The sequence below is a fragment of the Eptatretus burgeri genome, chromosome 7 (assembly GCF_056783735.1).
Source record: "Eptatretus burgeri isolate ZD-2024b chromosome 7, Ebu_testis_v1, whole genome shotgun sequence".
In the NCBI taxonomy this organism is placed as follows: Eukaryota; Metazoa; Chordata; class Myxini; order Myxiniformes; family Myxinidae; genus Eptatretus; species Eptatretus burgeri.
The window spans coordinates 16,139,290-16,155,433 of NC_140967.1; the positions used below are offsets into that span (position 1 = coordinate 16,139,290).

The window sequence follows — 16,144 nt, forward strand, 5'->3', positions numbered from 1 at the left end:
GATTGACTACCTCAAAAATGCTAAACTTTAAAAATGCAATACTTTGCTCCTAAACTGTGCAATATCGAGATGCCATCAAGAATAGGTTGAATTGAGAAGTTGAAGGAGTTGCTTCTCGAGAACAATGCAGGACACCACATGGCCAAAGTGAAGTGAACATTGTGACCCACTGTGGTTTATAACTGCTTCCACATCCAGATTATTCACCATATTTGGCTCCCTCAGACTTCTACCTGTTTTTATTGTACACACAATCTGAGCTCATGGAATCGTGAGAAACCTGTTCCAAAGTTGAAGCCAGAGCTTCAAGTGTGGAATTTTCACAATGATGATGATTGGCACCATGATTTCTTTAGTCGAGGAGTTTCTATACTAACAGGATAATGACTTCTAAAACATGGGCAGCAAAGGGACCAAGTTTTCTTTATAAAAGGGTATAAGCTCATGGAGGAACTCATCGACAAAGGGCAACAGATTAGCAGATTCACAAACTACCAGAAGGTATGGGGGATGGACATGTACAAGAAAAAAAGGATAAATAACACAAAAACGAGTAACAATGTCCTGGAGAGCAACAGAATGAGAAAGAATCTGTGTGTGCAAGAGATTGTGGATGTGCATGGGTGAGCACATGACATCGTGATTAGCAGCACATTTGAAAGAACGAGTTCTGTACTTGTGCATGGCAGCTTGGCTGCAAGGGTAGCTATCATTTCATGGAAGCACAGCTGTGCCACTGATGCCGTGCCCCTCGACCGGTATACTAGTACTCATTTTGCCAACCTTGGAAAGATGACAGGCTGAGTCAACCCCAGCTGGTGTAAATTCAGCAGCCAGAGACTCAAATTCAGGACCCTCTGATCCTAAGCCAGCCACCCTAACCACTAAGCCAATACCAGGCTTACAAAGATAGAGTGAGGATGTCGAGACAACAGACACAGGGAGATGATTCCACAGTTGGGAGAATGAGGAGACAAGTTAACACAGGTGGTCAACCAATTATAGTTTCAGTCAAGCTGTTTTGTGTGTTAAAAAGACATACAGTATATAATAACAGAAAATAAATAATGCACTTTTACATATCAAACTAGAAACTTTTGGAACACCACTTTATAGAGGCTTTTTATAGATGGTCTTAATGTGTGGATGTTTTAGCTGTAATTTATTGAGGGGTCAACGAGGGGGATTTAAAAAGTTGTGCAAATCAGATACAATTGACCAAGAAAAGCAAGTTTTTATTTTTCAACATATTTACCTCTAAACTAGAGGGATTTTTCTTCTCAATATTTACCTCCGCTTATGAAGATGGATGGCGGTTAAGTGTTATTTTTTAAACCCCTGTTTGCCTGTTTGTCTGTCTGTCTGTCTATCAGTGAGCACGATATCTCGAGAAGTTACAAACGGATTCGGACGAAACTTGGTGGACAGGTTGGGTGTGTGACAAGGACGATTAGATTACATTTTGGTGAAGATCCCAATCCGGATCCAGATACTATAATTATTATTATTAAGTGATTCTTCACCATCGAGAGATCGGGTCCAAAAACGCTATATAGCAAGATATCTAAAAACATTATGGACGGATTATGATAAAACTTTGTGGATGATTTGGGTGGTTGACAAGAAGAAGACGATTCGTTTTTGGATCAGGTCTGGATGCAGATCTGGCCTATCAGTGGTATACAAAACGTAAACTGTTCAGCCTTGCGGAGGTACGCGCTCTACCGAGCGCCGTTCTAGTGTTATACACCTTTATAATTGAAAAATGAAGACGTTTCTTGCATTCATGTATCTGTTCTGAGAACTCCATGAATGCCTCACGTACCAACGGCTAGAAAACAATGTATAAACACACATCATTGATATTAACAACAGGATAATGGGGATGATTTTCCAAAACATAGGATTGCACCAATGACCAAGGAAATCTGGTAAGCACCTACAAAGGATCAAATGAATCAAATTGGACAATTCCCTTTATTAATCACACGTGGGTTATGGACTACACCGCAAACAGTTTTCCTTTCTCTTCATTTATTCAGCCTTTTATGCAGCTGCAAGATAGCACAACAGGGTGATGCATTCATCAGTCGTGCTTCTTTAATGCATCCCGTAATCAAAACATTTGTTCTTGTTTGGTATCCATTGTGTTTGCAGATGATTCAAACGCGGCTCTCCGGCTCTTTGACAAAGCGTTTATACCTTATTATAATGCTGTCATTCTGATCAATGGCAAAGCAGGTAATTACACGCACAATACACGGCATGGAAAAGTGCACATTTATCTTCAGCACGTTCTAGTTTTTACAGAAAGTGAAAAGTGCTTTTGTACACGAGATGTTTTTTTGCAAAAGATATGGTTATTGTCGTGGTTCTGCGGTAACTATATCTTCTGATTTATTTATTTATTTATTTGCCTCTTTGTTGGGCAGAAATAACCAGTTTTCTGTATTCCGCACGCTTCCTTTCTAAGGTCACATTGAGATGTTTTATTGCTGCTCTGCCTCTGTTTATCTCGTGTGTTGCGGAAAACTGTAGCGGGTCGCGCAAGCAGGAGTGAATAAAATAGGTAAAGTTCACTCTGTTAAGTTTGAAGATTGGTATAGGTCATTGGATAGCTTTTGGATGCAAGGGGTTGTGAGGTTATGTTTTGTAGCACTGTTCCCTGAATTGGAGAAAGGAATGGAATTAATGTGCAGGGCAAATGATGTCAACCTGTGGGTAGAAAAGAGTTGCTTGCAATGACGATTTGCATTTAGAAAACAGTGGGAAACATCTTGTTTTCAGATGGATGAGCAGGACCTGAACAGACTAGAGAGGAGGGGGGAAGCATGAAGGTTTCAGGTGAAAATATACATATTTACCTCTGCTGCCGAAGGTGAAGGAGGTTATGTTTTCACTCCTGTTTGTTTGTTTGTTGTTTGTTTGTTACTTGGCGGAAAAAATGTTTTCACCAAGTATGTTGGTCTGTCGCGTTTGTTTGTCCGTCTGTTTATCTGTTAGTCACACAAGTTTTTTGGCCACAGTTTTCAAGCAATCGTGAATTTTTTTTTGTTGTTCTTGGTGACCAGCCAAGGACAGCAACGGATAATTGTGGTGAAGATCCGAATCCAGATGCAAATACTTTAATTTTTTTTAAGTCATTCTCCACCATTGAGCGATGGGGCCAAAAATGATAAAGAGCACAATATCTCAAAAGGTTAAGGAGGGATTCGGACAAAACTTGGTGGACAGGTTGGATGAGTGACAACGACGAACCAATTTAATTTTGGTGTAAATCCAAATCCCAATCTGGATATGAGAATTATTTAATTTTTCGTGATTCTTCACCATTGAGAGATGGGGGTGAAAACGATCTTGCCTGATATCTCACAAAGTTAGGGACGGATTTGTATGAAACTCAGTGGACATGTTGGGAGTATGACAAGGACCAATGGATTCGATTTTGGTAAAGATCCGAATCCGCATCCAGATCGTAGCATTTTTGAAGTGATTCTTCACCATTGAGATATCGGGTTAAACCAATATATAACATGATATTTCAAAAAGTTGTGCACGGATTTGGATAAAACTTGGTGGGCACATGTGCGTGGTAATGACAAATTGATTCGATTTTGGTGAAGATCCGAATCCGGATCAGGATCCGAGCATTTCTCAAGTGATTCTTCACCGTTGAGAGACAGGGCCAAAAACTATATACAGCATGATATCTCTAAAAGTTGTGGCTGAGTTGTGAGAAAAACCTCGGTGGATAAGTTGGTTAGGTGACAAGAACAAGCAGATTCGATTTTGCTTAAGGTCCGGTTTCAGATCCGACCTATAAGTAGCATCCAAATTGTAAAGTGTTCAGCCTGGCGGAGGAATGCGCTCTACCAAGTGCTGTTCCGTTTCACCAAGTGTTACTCTATGAGTGATTTTTCATTTGTTTGTTTGTGAACAGGATATCTCAAAAACTTGTGGACGGATTAGATTAGATTTTGGTCAAGATCCGGATGTGGATCTGGATCCGAGAATTTTAAAAGTGATTTTTCACCATTGAAAGATCAGGCCAAAAATGACATATATCAGGATTTCTGAAAAAGTTGCGAACGGACTTGGACAATACCTTATCAGCAGGTTGGATATGTAACAAGGAAGAATTGATTCGATTTTGGTGAAGATCCAAATCCAGATCCAGATCCAAGCATTAAGTGATTCCTCAGCATTGAGTGACAGGGCTAAAACGATATAAAGCAGAATATCTCAAAAAGTTATTGACGGATTCGGACGAAACTTGGTGGATGAGTTGGTTATGTGACAAGAACAAACCGATTAAATTTTAGTTCAGGTCTGAATCCAGATCCGGCCCATCAGTGGGATACAAAACGTAAACTATTCAGCTTGGCGGAGATATGCGCTCTCCTGAGCGCCTTTCTATTTTTAAGAGAATTCGGACATTTTTGGGCAAGAGGAGGGAAAGGAGGCAACACAGGACTTACGCATAGCAGTGCAAGTGATAGAAGCAGGCCAGAAAGAAAAATTACAGGGAAGGAGTTTAAAAACATTGTGCACAAATTCCACAGGTCTTAATAATAAAATGGAGGAGCTTGAAACTGTAGTAGCTGATGAGGATTGTGATATAGTTGCAGTAAGTGAGACATGGCTTGAATGAGAAGAGAAGTTGGAGGACAGGATTGCAAGGCCACAAAATGTATAAGCGTGATGGGAAAGATACATAAAATAGCAGGAAGTATAGCTGTCTGGGTAAAAAAACAGTGTTGTATCGAGAGACAAGCATGGCATTTAGGAGGGAAATAATGTGGAGGATTCTGTGTGGACAGATTGGACATGGTAAGAATATTAAAGTACTCACAGGATGCTGCTAATTGGGCTCCTGGAGTGAGGGAAGAGACAGAATCCCACAGAAGTTCAGGCAAGAAATTAGAAAGGCATGCAGAAAGGGAAGAGTAATGATTATGGAGGAACTCAACTTGTGTGGTATAGATTGAGTTTAGCTACAGAGAAATCGCAAAGCAGAGATGCACGGAATTTGAAGATTTGTCCAGAACTCATGTTATATAAATCAGTTTGTAAATAGCCCCATCAGTGGAAGGGGCAGTGCGAGATGAGTTTTTGGGGAAAGGATTTTCATATGGTGGAAAAGGTGGAACCAGTTGAGCACTTAGGGATGACTAACCACCAGATAATGTGATAAAGGATACTGTTAAGAGTTGGAGTTTGGGATATTAAAGTAAAGCAATTGCATTTTACGACCACAGATTATGAAGGCATTAGGAGAGTTTTAGGTGCTGGAGATTTGGTCATGCAGATGGGAGGGCAATGAACATCAGATAATTGGTGAACATTTAAGGAGGAAATATGTCCTGGGAAATGATCAGGATCACTTCCTTTGACATGCTATATTGGGGATTCGACACAGTCTGGCATTCTGCTTTGCTTTTCAAGCTCTCTGTCTGTGACAAGGAAGGCCACCTTCATCCCTAGATTTCTTACTTCCTCCACAGACACATGTTACTTTTCACGTTACTTTTCATGTTAAACATGTTACTTTCAATGGAATGCTCTTCTCCCCTCTCCCATGGGAATCTGGAATGGCCCAGCACAGTGTGTTGATATCAGTCTTCCTCATGTACATAAATGGCATCTCTTTCAGTCTCTCGCTGTCACTCTGGGAGGATCATCAAACAAACCCACCTAACTTTTTGCATGGTCAGTCTCTCGAACACCTGGGCCTCGTCATCAGCCGTGACATCTGCCGGGTTGCCAATTTCGCAAAGCTGGCTTCGAAAACCAGCAGCAAACTGGGGATCCTCTGTTTTTCCAAGTCTTTCCTTGAGAAATCGCAACTATTAAAAGTATACAAGGTCTTTGTCTGTGGAGCATGGCTCTCTCGTATAGGCTGGGACCCCAGCATCATGTCTGCATCTCCTGCTCTATGTGGGATATAAGGCTCACAATATTATTTGAATCTCCTGTGACAAAGCTGAAGCATAATATCTTAGCTACTCTCAAATTACAAGCAGGTTGGTGGCCTCTACATTTTACTGCCTCTCCTCCGATTTAGTTCCCTCTGCCGTCTCAACCCTCTGACAAACCACAAGTCAAGTTTATGTTCTTCCAGTTTACCCACTCCTAATTAACCTTCCAAAAATCCAGGCTGGTGGGAAACCTCAATTATTTTGTCCCTTCTCCCAGGTGTGGAACCACATTCCAAAAGCTGTGCTTTCCCATTCTTCCGTCCTAGGGCTTCAAGCAAGTGGTACACTTCCATCATTCCCTACAATCTTTATTACCCCCATTAACCCTTTCTAATTGAACCTTCTTAATTGCAGTTTTTGGTGTTTCTTTCCCTCTTCTCTTCTCGTTCCATGTTTATTCCCTTGCTTCTCATGTCCAAGAGTAAATTAAATATACAGTAGTAGTAAACTGTCGATATTTAAGAACGTATTAAGCAGGCCAAAAGTGGACACGAGGGATATGGAAAAGAATACTAAACATCATAACAAGGCATTTTAAGTATCAAGGTGTAAGCCAGCATGTGTAAGGCAGCTGCAGGGCCATTGAGGGATAGCATCAAGAGTGATGCAGTGAGAAAGCAGGTTTTAATCAGTAAATTATTTGCTTCATCATTTGTGCAATTTTTCAACAGATGGAGGACTTACGAGTCGGAGAGAGGATAATTTTTTCATGAAAGTGAGGATGGGCTGTTAGAGAAGATATTAGTAGGAGTAGAGGATGTAACAAGATAGCGAGGACAACTAAGAGAAGATAAAGCTCCAAAACCAGATAATATGCATTAAAGAGCATTGAAGGAGGTGGCAGGGTTCGTGCTGTAAGTGAGATCTTATCTAATATATTTAATAGCTTGGTGGAATCGGGGAAGTTTTGAGAGGATTGGCGGGTAGCAAATGTAACACCATTGTTTAAAAAGTGATCGAAGGGAAGCAATGGAGAACTATAGATATATAAGCTTAACTTTGGGAATGGATAAGGTATTAGAAACATTATTTAGGCATCAGAAGAGTGGCCATTTAGATAAATCCAAAATAATTTACGACCGCCAAGAGAAATGTTGTTTAACAAATTGTTTGGAATTGTCAGAGGGAATTTTTGATTTGGTGGATGAGGGAATGGCAGGAGACATTATTTCTAGGCTTTCAGAAGGCATTTGATAAGGTACCGCAGAGGAGGTTTTTAGCCAAAGTGAGGGCTTGTGAAGTGGCTGGTAAAGTAGATAACTGGTTTGGGAACTAGCTTAGTCATAGGAAGCAAAGAGTTGCTGTGAGTGGGAAGATGCCTGGCTGGGAGGTTGTAAGTCATCATGTACCTGAGGTTTCAACACTCAGTGAGTTTAAGGGTATGGTCTCCAAATGTGCAGGCAGCACAAAGCTTAGACATCAGGTAGATAACAGAGAGGGGATGATCAAATTCAGGAAAGCATAAATACTTTCAGAGCTTGGGCAAAAAAATTGTCAGATGCAGTTTAACATTCGGAAATTTATAAGGCAATTTATAAAGTCCAGAACATTCTTAAGAAAAAGGAAACCTGGGGACTAAATAATGCATGGAGCAGCTTTGGAGCATGTGACACAGAGGATGTGAGAGAGGAAATAGATACGGAGGTGGAGGGGATAAGCAGACAGCACAGTGCCAGGCAGCTATAGGTAAAGCTGATGTAATTTTTGATTGTGTTCACATGGGAATAAATTATAAATCAAGAGGGGGTAGTGTTAACACTGCGCATGAATGTATGTAATGAGGTCAGTTTTGGTCACCACCTCTGAGGAAGAACATAGCTGCCAAGAAAGGATTCGGCACAGAGCGACTAGATTGATTCCGGGGCGAGCTATACTATGCTAAAAGAAGCTACTGAAGGAGACAGGACTTTATACGTCAGAAAGGAAGCGATGATGAGGGAATGTGATTAAGATGGTATCGTGAAAATTTAAGTTGGACAGTTTGTTTGATATCTTTTTCCTGCACGTGATGTACATACAAGTTCATCCATGAGCCTTAGATCAACAATTTTTTTTTAAAAACGGTCGATTTTGTACATACATTATTAAAACTTTTCTCCACTCTCAAATTACAAAGTGAACAAGTGCCATGACTTTATTAGGTCTTTAATGAAAAACCACCCCATGGCATGCTTGATCTGTTCCGCACCCACACGCAAGATGGATAATGGCTAATTTCGCTCAGTCACTTTAATTGCAACTCCCTGTCTTGTCAGTAATTTATGACAGATGTAAAGATACATCAGAAAAGAAAAAGAAAAAAATTCTCTCTGGCACATTAAATGAAAGTCACATTTCATTAGTCCGACCAATATGTACATATATCATATCCAAGTGTAGAAATTTAAATGTGACCAGCCATTGTCACAGCAATTTGTTGCTTTTTCCCAGTGATTAAACAAGTCGTTATTTGAAAGGGCCGCATTATATCACACTGAAGGTTTTTAGGCTGCACAGATGGCTTTGTGCAATGATCTGATGAAATCCATTTAGTCTTTATGTTAATACGCACGCACAAACTTTGTCGAGATGAGATGTTTTTCATTTTTCATCTGAACCTCCTCGCTTCTTCCGCCCACTTCTGGATCACACTTATAGATGCATCATTATGTCATTTTGCAGGCATTACATACATTTCTGTAAGTGTAGACTATTCCTCAAGTTACATGGGACAACTCTGACTCTCGTTTCTTTACGAGATCAAACCTCACGAACAGCAAGGTAACAGAAGGTAAAATATCAATGGATTGACCAGAGGTGGGAAAACACAGCAGGTAAGGGGGGAGAGGTTGGTGTAAGTGAAAGGGGATAATAAAAAACAGATTGTGGGTAAGGATGTGGGATGACATGCGGTGGTGATCCACCAACTTTACTATAATTCACCGTCGGTCGGTCTGTCTGTTCCCAGGTACCGCAAAAACGGCTGAACCGATCGTAACCATTTTGGAGTGTGTAATCCTGGGACCCCTTGGAGTAAAATAGGCATAAATATAACATGACCGCCTTGACGGCTTCCGTAAGGAGCGGGTGCTTCTAGTTTGCTGAAAGCACTGCAGGAAAGAGTGAATTTTTCGAATAGAAGCTTCATATTATATATTGTTTGGAGGTGATATTATGTTAGTCCAAAAATGTAATAAAAAATATTTAAACAGTCAACTGCTGGAACTATTAGCATACACATGTGCTATGTTCAAAATATTTTGCAAACTCGGTACTTAAGTGAATCATTATGTCATGCCAAAGGTTGTTTTTTTACATGTGCTAGAAACACCTGCTATCTTTGGGAGCACTGGCAAGTCCAACCCCACCTCCATGTTTTTCAGAGGGGGGGGGGGGGAGATTTCTTTTTTCTTTGTACCCAGGACCTGACCTACAACACATATGCAAAATTTGGTGGAGATCGGGCCAGCCCTGTTTGATTTTCAGATATACATTAATATAGTGTCTGTTAAAAGCTAGATGTTGGGGTAAATTTAAGCATTAGTAAATTCCTGTAAATGAACGATTAAAATTCATGGTTACGTGCTATAAGTTTTGCTTCGCACGGATCAGTAAATTGTAAGATAAACTGCTTCATGTAATAAGCTAATTTTGACTGCAGAGCTAATTTTGATTGTACTGTTAAGTGCCTGGTGAGATTCGTGAAGGTGCTGGAATGTTCTCAGATGAAACTTCCAGGATAGACTAAAATCACAGTTGCTGGAAGGCAGGGGGTTGTTCTGTGATACTATATATTATATTAGCTTAATGAATGAATATACCAACTAAGCTTAATGAATCATGAATCCAAGTCCAGGTTTAACAGCCAATTAGTAATGGTATCAGTTGTGCTAATATAATATATCTAATATAATAACAGCTCGGATAATTCAAATTATGAATGTGAGACTTCTGAAGACATCTTTGGCTTACCAGAAAACCAACATGGTAGACACATGATTTTCTTCATGAAAAATGTAGGAGTCAAGTGAGCTCTCCAACCAATGGGTTTGAAAGCTTCATTCACTTGCAGCTTCGTTACATTTTTAATTTTCAAGATATATATCCTGGAACAGCTATCTTGCAGCACTAATTACCAAGATGTGATTTCAGATACTGCAGTACATAGAGACGCAGCTGCCGACCAGTTTTGCTTTCATTGGGACATTATCAGGGCAATACAACAAGCTTCCATACACTTATGACTGAAAACCTTTCGGTTAGAAACCAGACAATCTACGACTCCAAACTGTGAGTGGTGAAAGCACTGGAACCAAGTCCCATTCAGCCATTGCTGCATGATACCGGAGCGATTATGATGAACAGGCCGCAACCATTTCTTCACAATCAAGTTTTTTTTCACTTTCCTCGCTAATATCATCAATTACCTGTTCATCATACCTATGAATCGCTGGATACATTGCAATGCTTATAAAAGCAGGGAGACACCAGCATCCGTGGCTATATTTCATTTCCGCCCATGCCATTACCTCTAGAATCTCTTAATCTGAGCCAAATTTCAAATTTTAAGCTTCTTTATTAACTTCAGCAGTAGTTCCAACTGCTAAAAAAAGTATTAATTTCTCCAATTCAGGCATTGCTTGGTGGCCTCCAGGTGCAAGGTGTTTATATGACCGATTAGCGATCGCTAATCGCTTGGCAAGCCAGCTGTTCCTTATCAACCGTTTCGTTGGAGTGCTTAAGCCACTCAGCGAGCGCTCTACAATATTCGTGATGTAACTGAATGTATCGATCGACTTGAACAAAGTTCAGGGCGCACTCGCCTGTGTTTGGCCCAGCGTTGTCGTACAGTGCGTCGGGCAGTGGCTGGCTCAATGAAAATGTGCAATTATATTTTACACCACATTTCCCATTTTTGTACGATCTTCTTTCAATATACAACCCATCACTTTGGCATAGATAGGTACATATAAAAAAATTAAACGCTTCATTTTAAAAAGTTTATTCACCTGTTTTGTTGGAGTGCTTGCTTGAGTTGTAAAGCCACTCGGCTCTTCAAGCTTCGAAAGGTGAAAACTCAGCCCGGTTCTCCATGGGGACATCCCTGGAGTTAGGAAGGAAAAATAATTTGTGTTAGCTGTGTTAGGTTGCTACCAAACCCAAGTTCTTTCACCAGTCACATGAAGATGAAATTAGCCCTCATCAGACCAATGGATCTTCCTCCCGGATGTGATGTTCCAGTGTTGCTGTGCATTGCACCATGACAAGCAGATTGTTTTGTGTTCTGGGATGAGAAGAGGGCATTTTATCAGTTTTCTAGCTTCATAATCTGCAGCATGGAACCAGTTCCAGACAGTTCTCGTGGATAATCTCTGAGGGAGTTTTCCATTCTGCTGCAAAAGGAATACATCTGATAAGTCTGATTAGAGCTGCATCTTATCTGCAAGCTGCTGCAAGATAAGAAAACACCTTTTTGATGTGGACCTTGATGATGTGATATAACGCAGTTGATTTGTGTTGAAACCACTTGCTGAGCTGGAATTCATTTTGAGCTCAGAAGCAAATGTAAATACCTCGAGGCAACCCTGCCAACCCAGCTTAATGAATCATGAATCTAAGTCCAGGTTTAACAGCCAATTAGTAATGGTATCAGTTGTGGCTGCATGAATTGCTCCAATGCCCCCACTAAGTTCTCACAGTTCACAGCGGTTAACTGTGTGGGTCATGGTTTAGTCAAGGTTTCTCTAGGTTGCATGCTAAACTTTACTTGATTTCCCATTTGTGCAAGTGGTGAGCTCTCTGAGCTTGAGACGTGTGAAGCCGGTTTAATGGGAACCATGGTTTCCAGGATAGATCATAAACATTAGGTTCTTCGGTCAGGTCAAGAATCGAGTATATTTGTTTCGGACCATATTTTCCCAGCACCATTGGCATTCCTCTTGGTTCACCCCCAAGTCACTGGAGCTGGACTCCAGAATGGCTTGAGCGATTTGAAGCAGAAGGTAGGAAAATTCGATGGGGGCATTTGGATCAGCCTGGGTATGGTGATATTCAAGGAGTATTCTGTGTTGGCTGCACATATCAGGTAAAGTAATATTTGAGAAGACAGGTAGCCAAAATAGAGTTGTTGACTTTAGTGTCAATGATATTTCACACTGCAGAATTATTGATGGCATCCAAGCTCATTGGGTTAGACTAACCCTTACCCCCAGAGATTCTGGAGCAGGAAAGGATGGGGGTGGGAGGGGCGGATGTCCGGGGAAATTGCCTCTCCTGCCTTTTGCCAGGAAGCCAGAAAGTACCTTATCACACAAATGCCTGAAAAGGTCTGACGACATTGCTGGCCTAATGGAGGTTACGAGGTTTCCAAAAACGCATAATACATATCCTTTAACTGCGAATAATTTTGTCATTGCAAGTCTTTCGGAACCTTTAAGAGGAAAACCTCAAAATTTCCTCAAAAAGATTCGCTGGTTACAATTTGGCCTGTATTTCGTCAAATTTTCACTGCAATAATACACCACACACATCCTGGCAGCGAATGACACAACCTGACAAGCCTACAGCTGCATAGAGTTATGTAGGATAGTGGTAGTGCTTTGTGGTACACAACGACTAATTGATGTAACTGATAATTTTCAGTTTCTCAATAAATTATAATAATCTTAGTACACATGGGTATGATCACTTTTTAGGACCTTTTGTTAGATGTGCACAACAGCGATTGGAGCACTTCCGTTTTGATCACGAGCGCCATGGTTTATGTGTACTTCCGATGCCGCAATTTAGTTTGATTTGCGACCTCCATTTCTTTTTCAATTTGCAACTTGCTGTTTATCTCCAGATATTTATCTTCCGAGTTAAAATAATAACAATTCCATAAATAAAGAATAGAAAAGAAAACACAAAATTAAATTTATAGAATATAAGAAGATGATTTTAAATGAATTGTTAATAATTTCTACAAAATTAAAAAAGATAAATATAATTTTTTTAACTCCAACCAAGTAAATGAAAGTTTTTTTTTTTTTAAAAAGATAAAAAATAAAACAAAATAAATGAGTGAAACCCCACACCTCTCTAAAACAACAGACTTTAGAATGGTGTTAATGTGGGATTTTGTTCTTCCCACGCCGAAGCCAGAATGCTAATGGCGTTTCCCCACTGGATGGCCAAGCTGAGTCACTGCTTGAACCAGACCAGTTGCCTTATATCACCAGTCGATGCCACGAGCCTTCTACCGATATCACTAATAATGTTGGACTCAGATCGGCCATACACTCAGGTTGTTTTGATGGCGATTGGTTTGATTAAATAAGTTTGGCTGAGGCCGGCGTATTTATTAGGTTTCAGAACTTCCGCATCGGTGGCAGCTGCTCCAGCCATTGAGGCTGTGTTGTAAACATGTGATTTGGCGAAAGTGTTGATATAAGTGCAATCCCAGGTTAGGATTTTCCCATTCTTGTAAGGGACAATGGTCAAACCATCTGGGCAGGTGTTTTCACCAAGGTCTACACCAAGGGGTTCCAGGACAGATGGTATCGTTGAAGGCCAAATGTCTAAAAGATCAACCGGCACTGAAACGGCACTACAGACCATGGTGTCCAAGTGTATCCATCATATTACCGCATTGACATTTATGCCACTCACAGACTGATGCTGCAACTCATAGTGCAACTGCAACCCGTAAAGACTCAGGGTCAAGCTGTGTTCCCAAAGAGGGAGCAGGAACTGCATGAAGCCACATCCCACTTTCCTTAGTGGCTGCGGCCAAAAGACGGGCTCTGTTGACCTGATCCGCACTGTTCAACAGGCTGACAAAAGACACTTGCCGCCTCAACATCCCATGCTTTTTGGCAAAGCCAGGACAGGCCTTCTCGTTCGCAAACACTGATATGGGCTGAACTCCATGACAACACCACCACTGTCAACTTCCCCGTTTGCATCAAACCGCTTACACGGGACAAAACGGCATCAACTATGGAGTGGACTGCCAGCAATGAGATGAAGCCAGGGAGAATGATATCAATAGCCCTCCAGAAATCCAGACCTCCCTGCTTAACTGGGAGCATCGCTTGCATCCAAGCATAATCGTTGAAAGCAACATTGGAGATTTTACTTTCGGTTTGGCAAACTATGTGGTCAAAAGCTACTAGTTGTGCACCATTCAGGTAGGAGGGAGATTTATGCAAAATATACAGGAGCTTTGGCAGGGCAAAACAGTTGTTGAGCAGCACAAATGCTTCGTGTGCATCAATTTGCTCCAGATGGCTTTGATAATAGCTTTGGGCTTCTCGATAATAGCTTCTCGATAATAGCTTTGGGCAAAGGCCTTGGGGAGATTGCAGCACCAAGAAGAGTACAGTCATTGATCAAAAAAATCTTAATATCAGGGAGCACTGCCTTAAATATGGCCTCGGGAAGTTGACAGTCATCCAGCGATGCATCGTTGAGGATGGTCACCTCGCACTTGCCACCATTGATCTCGAGGCCAAAGTCAGTCAACCAGGCAATGATATTCACGAAGTCAGACAGCACTTTCACGGGTTCATCCACAAATAATGCATCATCGAGTTACCAAATATTGAACTCTGACTGAACCCCCCTGGCTATTGGGTTGATGCTCAGGGGAAAATGACCTGGCCCGAAGGTGTCACCCTGTTGAATACCAGTTGCTGAATAAATGGCCTCGTTTCCATAGAGCAAATCAGAAGGCCTGAAATATGCCTGTCAGATGAGCAGATAGATACTAGGGGTGTGCCTTCATACTTCAGACAAAAAAAAGTTTCACCTCAAGCAATTAAATGCATTACGCATGTCGATCGAAAGAAAGATGCAATCAGGAGGTGGATTTGTCAGATAAAGTCTGGCAGCGTAGGCAGCTGCTTAACACCCACCTTCAGTTGAATAGTCCAACTGGACAAGATGTAGCTCAGTGACAAGATCTTCAAAAAAAGATCAGACTGCGGCTTTGGTCGCGAGATGAGACAGTGCAAAGTATTGTCCACAGTGATGGAATGAACACCAACTTCTTTCTTGGTTAGAGCAAATTAAAATGACAAGCAGGACGCACAGCTTTGGAAACTCCCCGCAGAACCATGTTAATGAACAGGATAAGAGAAGAGAGTAAGTGGACCCCCACACTGGCAGATTCCTTGCCCAAAAGAGCCTGAAGACATCCCGGTCTGAGCCCATCTGGGCCCGCAGCTGATCCAGATGGAAAAAGGTTGAGCGCGATTCAGACAGGATTCTCAGAAAGAACCACCAGAGTGGCTAATTCACCATCGGGCACAGCCAGTAGGTCGAGGTCAGGCGGGGTAGCCGGATGATTGGCTTTGAAGGCTTTGGTCATTTTGGCCGAATGTGGGGCATGCCCATCACAAGACGCCAACTCTCTGATGGCCCACTTGATATCCACATTGGCAAATTTTGCTTTCACCCTTCTATTCTATCACATTACAATGGTTCTGGGTTTGGAGCGTCAGCAGGTCTCTCTCAGGATTCTCTGCTGACTTTCTCAAAGTTAAGTTTCCGGTCGTTATCTGTCCCGTTTTAACTGTTTATTTACTCATCCACATGTTTCTGTGTGTTCCTCGTTCTGTATTTTGTGAGTTTTCGTCGGCCTTGTCTTATTGGGTTCCTTGAGGCCTACCCATCCTTCCCCTCCAGGTGTACAATCGTGTTTATATGCATTTTCTCCCGATTACCTTTAATTCCTATTTTCCCCACTCTCCCAACGTCCCTCATCCCTCCCAATCTAAACACTCTGCTTCTTGTCTTAAATCCAAAACAAAAAACAAACAAACAAAAAAACTACCTTTCTCCCTGCATAACCACGAGTCCCGATCTTCTTCTTCTTCCCGACCTTCTTATTATTATTATTCCTCCTCTTCTTCTTCTTCTTCACCATCTTTATTATACTTGAACTGACCCACTCTCGCCATTACCTTCACAATTTCTTCCGACAACATTCCATTCCCGAATCTTAACTGTTTTTAAAAATTAATAATCTTCCTTGTATCCTTTCGATCTATACACCTCCTGAAATCACGTGTCTCTCTCTCTCCACATTCTTCCTGGTACTTTTCATCGACCCAGCAGCTTCACACTGCGTTTACAGTTCCAAATTCACCACACACTTCCCCGATTTTACTTCAACCTGCCCTTTTCCGAATGTTACGCAATCC

At 41.3% G+C, this 16,144-nt stretch overlaps 1 long non-coding RNA gene across 2 annotated transcripts in view; it reads right to left on the reverse strand.

Annotated features, from left to right (window-relative positions):
• Nucleotides 1-15,932, reverse strand: part of LOC147022734 (uncharacterized) — a 62,586-nt gene extending 46,654 nt beyond the window's left edge. For both annotated transcript variants that reach the window (XR_015059694.1, XR_015059693.1), the window contains exons 1-2: nucleotides 15,775-15,932; nucleotides 10,967-11,061 (exon numbers count right to left, since the gene is read on the reverse strand). This is a non-coding gene — a long non-coding RNA (uncharacterized LOC147022734). The remainder of the gene's footprint in view (nucleotides 1-10,966; nucleotides 11,062-15,774) is intronic.
• Between the last annotated feature and the right edge of the window lie 212 nt (nucleotides 15,933-16,144).